General features: G+C 36.9%; 1 long non-coding RNA gene across 1 annotated transcript in view; it reads right to left on the minus strand.

Annotated features, from left to right (window-relative positions):
• Positions 1–10,586, minus strand: part of LOC131715534 (uncharacterized) — a 40,214-nt gene extending 29,628 nt beyond the window's left edge. Inside the window, exons 1-2 of the long non-coding RNA XR_009315345.1 lie at positions 10,126–10,586; positions 8,294–8,389 (exon numbers count right to left, since the gene is read on the minus strand). This is a non-coding gene — a long non-coding RNA (uncharacterized LOC131715534). The remainder of the gene's footprint in view (positions 1–8,293; positions 8,390–10,125) is intronic.
• Between the last annotated feature and the right edge of the window lie 1,244 nt (positions 10,587–11,830).

Raw genomic sequence — 11,830 nt, forward strand, 5'->3', positions numbered from 1 at the left:
TTCTGTGAAGAGGCACTATTTGAGCTAAAAATGTTGACAGACATTTGGTAAATTGCCGATGTCAACAAACACAGCCTAACCCATAGTAAGCACCCCAGAGGGAGTGGGTGCTGTTCATTTTGAATTTAAGTTGTTTGCAATAATTCTGTGATAAAGCTAAGTAATGTTTTCAAAAGGAACTGTTCCCTACTCTTTGTATTATATCAAATGGCTCCTCATGTAACAATTGTCCTTGTATGAAATGTTGATTAGATTAGTCATTTACAGGTTTAATGATCCTGTATTGTTGAAATATATATATATACAGGAGCTGCTTGTCTGTTCTAATTGCATGCCATATTCATCTGTAACACTGGCTAGTTCACTCAAAGTGTCTTTATAGAAGTAAGACAGCAATACAAAAAGAAACTGACCTAAGGGTAGATTAAAACTAAGGTGGATGTGCGTTCTAAGAAGCTGGAATATCATGCAGCTTTCCAGTTTGCGGTTTATCTGTTGCAGCATCAAATCAAACAATTCCTGAAATTGAAGGTGCCGCAAAATGGGAGGAGAGATATAACACAGCAATGTTTAGCCTTTGTTAGGAGCACAAAAACAACAGAAGGGAAGAAAACATTTGTTGTATCATTTATTAACTGCACCATCTCACACAGATATTTACGTATTTAGAAGCATATACTGTACCGTAGAGGTATGCAAGCCCTTTATTGTTGTTATGGGTAGGCTTTTGGCTAGATTGCCTGTTATTATTATAAAATGTAAAAACAGTCTCAAGAACATAAAAAATATGAATAACAAATGGGGGTATGATATTTCTATTTATTTATTTATTTATTTATTTTGGAAGTTGCGGAAATGTGATTTGTAATTAATAAAATATGTATGTTTGCAAAGAAATAACTTTATAGGCCTACTGCAGGTTGTACTGATTTTTTTTAAAAAAAGGATATGCTACATGATGCTTGTGTTGCAGACCCAGGTATTAAATGCATTAAGAGGCAACAGAAAAAAAACACAGTTTATGTTGAATGTTTGTTTTCCTATATTATGTTATGAAACAAATGCTTCTCTTTTTTGCTGCACTTCACTCAAGCAATGGCTGAAGATGAAAATAGACCCCACAGTTGGAATTCAATTGGAGGCAGTGTCGTCTAGTGATTAAAGTCCAGGGCTTGTAACCAGAAGGTCACTGGTTCAAATCCCACCTCTGCCACTGACTGACTGACTCATTGTGTGACCCTGAGCAAGTCATTAAACCTCCTTGTGCTCTGTCCTGCGGATGAGATGTTAAATCAATGTCCTATTGTAAGTGACTCTGCATATACTGCACAGTCACAGCCTACCTCTGTAAAGTGCTTTGTGACGGTGGTCCACTATGAAAGGTGCTATAAAAAATAAAGATATTTAAATAAAATTAAATATATAAAGCTATCTATAAACATAAAAAATTAATATCTCCACTGATTATGTATGTATGAAATATTTTTCATACAAAGCCTACAAACTGTTAAATATTGTAGCAGCGGTAAAAATCCAAGTTCACAATTTTTATCTTCCAAAACAGACAGCTCCTTTATTAGCAGAGAGCATACGCACATAATAGCATCCAATACTGTACAGTAAAACATGTCTAATCCGGCATCGCATTGGTTTTAGAGAGACAAGGCTTACGTATCATTCCAGATTCCATAATCGACATGTTTCAGATTGCTGAGAGTAGCACACCATTCTTTAGAACAGGGCTTCGGTCAGGACCCCAAAATATACTGGTACAAAATGCTGATATGTAGAGGGGCAGGATTAAATAAGCCTCGCTGTGTATTTGGTTACCTCTTTAAATAATAAAAACACAATACAGTGTATGTATTTTCTTAACATTTTTGTGTCATTTACACTTATATAGTCTATAGCTGTGTTTGGTCTACTTTGGTATGATACAATGCCCATTTTATAGGACCTGCATTACCTAATGACACACATCTATGGCTAAAAGTTTTGCATCACCTAGAAATATAGATATTTTATTTAACATCATGTATCTAAATAAAATAACAAATACTTTTTTAAACCAACTACAATTTCTGTAAAATGTAAATATTATTTCACTATACCTTCATAAGGTATTACATTTAAATATGTAAAACATTTGTTAAACATTATGGGACACTGCATTATCAAAACAAAAGAGATTTGAATACCAGAAAAAAACAACATTAAGGTACATTTTACCCTGGATTTGTATCATTTAAGACATTATTAGTTGGACAGGACCCACTAGATTTTGACCTATATTCCAAAAAGGTACCACAGAGAATAGTCAAATGGTTGTGTAAACTGTTTCTTGAACCCATTTCTATTGCTTATGTGTTACAACACAGAAGTAATTTGTTGTTTTGCTTTGTTTATAAACATGTCACTCAGCTATTACAACAAAGCAAAATGAACACGGTATGCAAAAAACAGCAGTATAGAATTCCAGTGTTGCTTTGAGGATTATTGGGAAGCTCAGCTCTCACTGCTCCAGCTCGGTATGTGTCTCGAGTGCTCCTCCCACCACACGCTAATGAAAGGCAGTGCTTTTCAATGCTCTGTAAAGTTGCGTCCCTCATGGCGTCCTCCTCAGTGGGAGGGAAGGGGACCAGCGTTTCCTGGAAAGCGTTTCTTTGGAAGCATGCTAAGATGATCAAGGTCGGGCAGTGGCTGCATGCTGAGTTTTGTCTTCACTCACACCTGCTCTGCACAAAGCATTCCCCTTAAAGTCATTCATTCCTCCTTTCTCTCCGTTCACCTTTATCTCAGACCTGTCAAACAAATTGGCAGTGTATGTGGCAACTGGGATGTTTGTTGATTGTTGAAATGCTCAGTCTCAGCTGTCAACATCTGTTCGGATCTTAAGGTCGACAGTCAGACCACAGGTGCAATATTTATACAGCAATACACCTGCATCTGTAAATTCAAGGCCAAGGTAGTTGCTGTGGCTTACTAGGAATATATTACACTGCTGAGAAGCCATCCTGTTAGTACAACAATGATTAATTTAATTATCTGAATCACTGTTTTGGAAAGATGGATGAATATTATTACAACAAAAAAAATGGGGAGGCAGAAAAAAGCAGAGGACTTGGGGGGTCCATTAAGCCCCCAGCAGCAGTAGAATCTTATTATTGTATTCGGATTGACAACATTTTTCATATTATTATTATTATTATTTATTTGGCGGACACTTTATCCAAGGTGACTTAGTGTTATAGGGCAGTACAGGGTTACAATGCAAGATTAATATTTAAATACAGTATAGTTTAGAGTAAGTGCAAATAATACTACTAAAATACATGAAATAGGGGGCAACAAGTTAGGATTACAATAGGTTATATCTACAATGACATAATAGTAGTGCAATAGTGTAGGGGTGGGAATTTTAAACATTTAAATGTATAAATTCTAAAGAAGTGTTTAAACGTTGAATAATGCTAGACTAACCGGTCACGTGACAAATTTCACCAAACGCATATTTTTTAATGTATTCATTTTAGTCATTTATCATCATATACAGCAGTCCATCACGTATCCGACTGCTATGGTGCCACAGTGAGGGTGGATATTATAAAAAGGAAGGGGTTTGGCAATTGCCTCCACATAGTTTTTCTACTTGGTGAAACAGAAATATTGGCACTGGGGTGAGGCTTATTCACGGTCGATCTGGCGCTTCTTTGGTGCAGTCAGTGTTCATGCGGTAGTGGGCGTGGTATGGTTCAGTCCACACGGGGTAAGAAAAGTGTTTTTTTCTGACATTTGTGATATATTTTAATAAAATAGTATCTCTAAACAAAGGAACAAGGCAAAGCCACGTTTGGAATTATTTTGAGGAACCGGATGAGAAAACTGTGGTATGTAAATAATTACGCCAAACAAAATTGCCGTACCACAAAAACAGAAGTTCAGTGCTTCATCATTTGACATGAAAACATCAAGAATTACTGTGACTGGAGTTACTGAATGCAGTAAAAAGCAAACATCCATAAAAAAAAAAATAAACAAATAAAATGTAAATAAAAATGTATTTCCTGTTTGTGTCACTGATCCCTGAACAGTAATATAACAATGTGTTGTGCATTTGATAGATTTGATAGATTATGTAACACATGTAGGCTGTGTTTTGTTTTTTAATTATCATTATTGGTTTTGTTTTGTTCTTTGAATATAATATAATGTACAAATACAAAGAGAGACATTTACTAAGATAAAAATAATAATAAAAATTATAGCATTAGCTGGAGGGTCCAGTAAAGGGGTGGTCTTCAGTGGTAACTTCACAATAAATATAGACTGATTTGCGCATGCGAAAAAAAAAAAAAACCACAAAAGGTCAAAGTTTGCATATATATTTTATGTTTTGTAAATTAATTCACCTAGCTACAATGTTTTCCTGATAGGATAATGAATTCACAGCCCTCCATTCTTTTTTATTTTATTTTATTTTATTTTATTGTATTTATCTGCAGTTTAAAACCAGCCTCTAGAATCCTGGATACTCTTTAGATTTCCTGATTACAGCAATTGGGCTGAAGCTTCAAAAGGACCAGTTCAGATTGTGCTTATAGCAATTTACTGATCAAAAAAATAAATATTTTGTGATATTATTATATCGAAGGGTGGCAACCATTCACTCCACTTGAAGAGAATCATACAAATATGATTATTTCATGTTAATGACAGTCTATCTGACCCAAAGCTTATTTTTTTCTTTCAAGTATAATAAAAAAAAGTGATAAATGGTCTTGGAATACTGAAGAGTTGTTATACTGTTAGTGATAATTAGGGCTAGTAAGAGGCTTAATAATAAGAGGTTTAAGACAATTTCTTACAGCTGAAGTAATGTTGAAAAGAAAACATAACTTTTTCAGCTAGAATTAGGAGCTAGGAGAATTCATATAACCAATCACTGTGAAGGCAATTTTGTTATTATGTTTTAAACATTCATCAGAGACTGCGTTTGGGAAACCCGGAGGTCGTCTTGACTAATTTGCAGCTTCAAGTCCTTGCGCTGAATATGCTAAACAGTAAAGCTTAAATTAAAAAAACATCTACTGTTGTGATCCCTTTTACTCAGGGAGGCTTCTGAAGACAAAAACATAATAATATAATGCAAAGCATAAGTAAAACATTACTTGAGGTATGTGACCGGACACATGGACAAAGAAAAACTGAGGGGTAAAAATAAAAATAAATAAAAAGAGGGAGAATATTTAATTAAAAAATAGACATTGACTAATTTACTGGAAAATTTACTGTGACCTTGGTACTCAACTGAGCACCAAATCTACCCTACAATTATTTAAATTACTATTATGAATAATAAAGAATATGAAACTGTCTTTCATGCCATATTACTTACAGTACACATTGCCTACTTTGTTTGTTGTAGTTAGGGAGTGTATTATATATAGGGCTTCTGATTTTCGGTTTTAACTGATAAAACCCGATAAAACACCCCCGATACAAAAAAAAAATGAAATAGCCATTAAACACCGGAAAACACTGGAAAAACTGTGGAAATGGTTAATCAATTCACGTTGACTTTACCCTATTCCCATTAAAAAATAAAACCTATGGGGGTTCCCGAGTGGCGCATGCAGTAAAGGCGCTCCACGTGGAGTGCAGGATGCGCTCTATAGTCTGGACGTCGTGAGTTCGAGTCCAGGCTATTCCACAGCCGACCGTGGACGGGAGCCCCCAGGGGGCGGCGCACAATTGGCTGAGCGTCGCCCGGGGGGAGGGAGGGTTAGGTCGGCCAGGGTGTCCTCGGCTCACCGCGCACCAGCGACCCCTGTAGTCTGGCCGGGCGCCTGCAGGCTTGCTTGTAAGTTGCCCGAGAGCTGCGTTGTCCTCCAACGCTGTAGCTCTTGGGTGGCTGCCTGGTGAGTCCGCAGCGTGAAAAAAAGCAGTCGGCTGACGGCACACGCTTCGGAGGACAGTGTGTGTTCGTCTTCGCCCTCCTGAGTCAGCGCAGGGGTGGTAGCGGTGAGCTGAGCTTAAAAAATAATTGGCCATTCTATTGTGGCGAAATGTACAAAAATGCCTACACACAAAAACCCCAGAAGAATGTGCCCATGACCATAGGGATTTCGTTGTGGAAGACAGCAATGGAAAGAAGGTACAACTTAAGTGTACAAGTACTGGTGAGTTACCACTATACATATTTTTACAGAAAAAAAAAAAAAAACGCTCAAGTATTTTGGAAAGTAACCAAAAACACTAATTTCATACAGTATATCAAAAACGAAAGCCCCGAAAAAAATGATTTACATAAAACTCAAAAATAGCTAAAAATAAGCAATAAAAAATACAAATAATAAAACCCGAAAAGAAGCCCTAATTATATAATAAGGCTGTTTTTGTTTTTTTAAATGTCGGGCCCCCATATAGTTATGTAATACCTGAAATGTTCTAAAGACATCTATTTGAGTAACACTGGTATAAAGAGAAACAGTTTTGTCACTTGGGTGAGACCCTCAATTGTCCAACAGCATCTTACTAGTATTAGTGGTCAGGTGGTGCAAGTAATCTTTCCTTCTCAGATTTTCAGAATACTTAAACCATCCAGATTAAGTATAAAGATCAGGGTGAACAAGACAAAAGTACATAAAAAAGTATTGTAAGATTTCATGAATGTGAATAAAGTAATTTATTAAAGATGCACAAAACATGCTTTTTCATGAATTGATAGACAAAAGGGTACTTTAATTATATATTTTAGCATGCAAATATTCTTTTTTTTACAACACAAACAGCGAAACACCAGAAAACTAGTGCTTGTCGCTCCTGTTCATCAGATTAGTCGTCCCTCTGCTGGTATTGTTCAAACCTAAAGATTATGTTAAAACATGGCAAGGCAAACATACCAACACCAACAATAAGGAGAAAATGAGAACTTGAAGCATATATGTACGGCATTATATTCAGGCTACTGTGACAAACAATCATGTTGGATTTTTTCTTACTACTTTAACAATTTAGCCTTCTGTGCTCAGTTTTAATAGAAAACAACCTATTAAACTCAGCCACAATGTCTCTGTATGACCCCTGCCACAATTTGCATCAGTCATAGAAGGCTAAATCATGAATCATTCAAGGCCTATTGTTGGCATGGATGCAAAAGACATTTAAATAGCTGGGGCTGTATTTTCAAAGCATTTGCTCCAGTCTTTAATAACTCCTGTTTTTTGAAAGAGGCAAAAACATCTTTTAATTTGACCAAAAACCAAAAGCAAACATCCATGTTATATATTTCAAGTTCTCTTAAGCATATCAAGCTGTTTTCTATCTCATTCTGTAACAGTAACATGATTTTTTTCTCCTTTCGAAAATAGGGGTTCATTAAAAAATAGAAGAAACATTTTGAAAATAAAGCCCTTGATGGCTCATAGAGATTATGGGCCAGATATTCAAAGATGTTGTGAATTTATGCAACTTTTATGCAACTCTGCTTGCATTGCAAATGTCTTGCATATGTATTAGCAAGTCTGTGAAATTCAAAAGAGTTGCAGGGGAATTGCTAATAATGCAAGGATGTGGAAATGAATACATTTAAACTAACCTAAGCAGGAAATTAATCACAACTCAGACTAAACACGTGTATTTGCGTATAAGGTGAGACAATGGCTCAAAGTGTTCAAAAGCATAGCGAGAGCAACTTTACTGAAGAGGAGGTTATAATAATAGCTCACAAAAAGGAAAAAACAAAAAATAAGATTTGGCACTAAACAATGCAAATCATATTCAAACCTATACCATGCGATTACCCCATCACTATAGTACATATTCAAAATGATGATGTGTGTTTTTATATTTTTTTAATACATTAAAATGCTTCCACTCCAAGATAAACCTCTCCGGACAGGGCAGTAAATCAATGAGATGAGTCTAATTATCCTACACATTTAAAGAAGTATGAACTATAATATAATATATAGGGGCGGAGTAATCTTGTGGTACAGCTTTCAAGACGTTTCACACTGTTTTAATGACCTGTCCAGACAGTTTTGTCCTCGCCTGGCTTTCCTCCAATCCCCATATAACATAAATGCTGTTTTCTATTCCACAGGATAAAGATGATAGTAAAACAAATATTATGATTTGAAATTTGAGTTAAAGAGCCAATCACCATAACAGAGAAAGAGTGTCCAAAAGAATTCCCATAGAGGTTGGTAGTGCTCTGGGCACAGCTAAACCATCAGTATCACCAACATCTGTTTTTACTGCACCCGTATCTGAAACTGAGATGTAAACTTACCTGGGATATCAGCATCCTCTGTTGGCGTTGTTGGAGCTGCAACATCTTGGAGGGAATGTGTCGATACACAGGTACAGTAGTCCGTCACAAATCCGACTGCGGTGGGACCAGAGTAAGGGCAGATATGTAAAACGTCAGATGAATAAATCCTGTTTTAAATACCATTATACACAGCTGTAACAATTACTATATTCACACAATTATGGTTTTGAAATTCAGCTTTTATTAGTGATCCCCCCTAAATCCCTTGTTTAGAAAGATGCAGGGTATTAATACTTGTGACAGGGTAGCCATCTGCCATGCGGATGCGTGCATTCGCTGCTGAGTGACAGGCAGGAGATCGAGACAGAGGTTGAAGCTGATACTCCTCGCAGACGAACAGGATTTATTTACTTATCAACACACTGAACAGCTCACGTGACACTACCAGCAATGGCAGTGCACGGATCACATACAGCACAGTGTACGAAAACTTTGGTAGGATCTACAATCTCTGAACTAATCTTCTCTGTTCAATAATAAACTAACGTTGCTGAAGAGCTTGATCATGGCAGATAAATGACCAGGGCCGATATGTGACGGGCAGATACGCGACGGATTACTGTATTGTATTGTGGTGTTTTGTTTGTGTTTTGGTGGTGGCTGGCAGGGATGGGGTTAATTCCTGTCTCTGCCAAAAACATGTGAGAATGTGGCTGCTCCTTAATAGAATGATTGGTGTTAATTGGGAGCAGCCACATAACATAAAAGAAGAGCTCAGGGCTCCATTTGGGGAGGAGGGAGTTTGGTGAGTTTTTATTCTGTGTGGTTTTTGTTTGAAAGATCAGCACAGTGAAGGCGCTGCCCAGCCTGAATAATTTTTGTGTTTTGTTTAAATCTTTATTTTGGCCCTTGTACCCTTTTTGATTGTATTTGGTGTTATTTTGTTTATTAAATGTGTGCTTTTGCGCTCAAACTGAAGCTTCCTGGCTTCTGAGTCTCTGTCTCGCCGCTATCCTGTCACAGATACATATTTAATAATGAAAATAACAAAAATAAATTGTATATTTAGTCACAAGTGCACCGCTCTGAACAACTAGAACTTAAGCTAATTTAAACAAAGCCCAACAGGTAGACGTTTTTATCCAAAGCAACTTTCAGAATATTAAAGAAAATATAAAAGTACAGAAATTACAGGCAATCAAATGCAAAACAAACAAATATATAAAATATATGCAAAATAAATATAAAGGAAAATACAAAAAGATATATAAATATGAATTTACAAATAAAGATTGAATAAGTGGGTTTTGTGAAGATGGCAGAAATCAGTAAAAGACTGAACAGCGCTGAGGATAACCGGTAGCTGTTTCCACTACAGGGGGACAAGGGAAGAGAAGAAGCGAGCACGGGAGGAAGGCGAGTGAAGAAAAGGCATAACAAGTCGGCCAGTAGAGGATAAGTGGAAAGTTCTAGTCATCTCCCTGAGTATATTTATGCTGGTTGCACTCTTCTTTTTCACTCTTATCAAGTTCAAGCCATAACATTTCAATGGGGTTAAGGTCAGGCAACTAGGGAAGCCAGCGCATCAGTTTCAAAACCTGTTCTTCTTTCTGATTTAAGTAATTTAGGTTTAGTCTGGCTGTGTGTTTAGGGTCATTATCATATTAAAAAACAAACCCTTCACCCACAAGTCGCCTTCCTGAGGTTGTTGCATGACGTTGAAGAATGGAATTATATTGTTCATTTTATAAATGTACCTGTTAGTTTTACTACAAACCAACCCCAAACCTTTACATTACCAACTTCATGTTTTACTATAGGCACTACACAACAGTTTGACAATCTCTCACCTGTTTTTCTTCTCACATTCTGTTTCCTCTTGGAGCTGAAAAGTTCAAACATTGATGCATCTGTCCATAGCACTCTTCTCCATCGTTCTTTTGACCAGTCTTTATGGTTTTAGTGGCCATTCTATGCGGTTTTGACGGTTTGCTCAACAAAGGTTTTCGAGCTGCAACTCTCCCCGTCATACCAGCTTCTCAAAGACGTCTCTACTGTTTCATTTGATATGGTGACATCTGATGTGAAGTTGAAATCAGTAGAAAGTCGAGTGCTGGTTAGGAAACTATTAACCTTTGACTTTCGAACAATCAGTCTGTCTTTTCTTTCAGTTGATTTCCTAGCTACCAGTTTTTTTCTATATCTGTTGATTGTTAATGCTACTTGTCTTGCAATTTCCTTCGCAGAATACTGTTCCTTGTAAAGGGTCATTATGGATACACAATCATCATATCTTATCTGCTTCCTTGGAGCCATGGTAACTCACTTACCATACACTCCTCCTCTACCCTCTTTCAGGTTCCCTGTTTTAAAAGAACCAGCCAATCAGTTGCTGGCTTGTCCCAGATTCACATGGCTCATTAAGGATTGAGAGAAAAAATCATAGACACATTTTCTATTGGGTAGGGACAAACTGTAGTTGGTTTAATTCCAGACTGGAGCAGTAGATGAGTTAAATCTTACAGTATTTGGTTAATTTGAGGTATTTTTTCTTTTTTTTTAACATTTTCTGTAAGGTAAGAGATTGGGTGCTAATGTGCTGTCAATCAGACAAGCCTGTTAAAACAACCTGTAGTGCTGTTGAGCCACTACACTGCATCGTTGGCATGGAAACAAAGGCAAACATAGTGAAGTATCTTTTTTCATTTTTTGTTTCTTAAAATTGAGAAAATGCACAGTAGTTGGACAGATTGCTTTACAGGGAATGAGTAGCAATTAATGTGTCCTCTGCACAGCAGCCTAACTCCATTGTCTTTCATACAGGCTCCAGTCACAAGTGAAATGTGCACATCACAAAACCACCACACAATTCGGAACTGGCAGTCTCTGTGTAAGGGAGGCCAGAGACTGAATGGATTAGGCTGGGGTGCACTTATAAAACTGTGATGTCCAAAAGCATTTGTCTGAACAGAGCCTGCCTGATGCCAGTGCCATTGTCCTTCTTCATTGTTCATTAATTCACAAGTGCTAAACATTTAGATAACATTGCATCTGTCCTCAATATTTCCCCAGTACTAAGGATCTAAATCTATGGTTAGTTTTTGACTTAAACAGCCATTGGGGGACGTAAATGAAAAGCAAATTGCTTCAATTAGTCGCCATGGATTTTTTGACATGAGTGTTCTTCCCTCTTTGCTGATTTATAGCTTGACTTTGCTGTGGTGTTTGCAAGTTGCAGTACAGAGAGAGGGAACACTATCCAGTTCCATGCAGCTACGCCAGCTCTGTCTGCAGGTTGTTCCAGATAGAAAGAGGCTTGCCTGTGGTATGACACCAGTTCTTATAGGTCATATAAATAGCATTAACAATGATTACTATTAATTTAGAGATGTCACATGTGGCACACTAATACAGTTGTCTTTTTTTACACATTACTCTTCATTTGTATCTTGTGATTGGCATGTGACCGTTTTACAATTTTCATTAAACTTTATCAGTTGCTTGCTTCCATTTAAACTAAATGCACTGACACTGTCTTGACAATGTAAAGTATAT

Source organism: Acipenser ruthenus, chromosome 3 (assembly GCF_902713425.1).
Source record: "Acipenser ruthenus chromosome 3, fAciRut3.2 maternal haplotype, whole genome shotgun sequence".
In the NCBI taxonomy this organism is placed as follows: Eukaryota; Metazoa; Chordata; class Actinopteri; order Acipenseriformes; family Acipenseridae; genus Acipenser; species Acipenser ruthenus.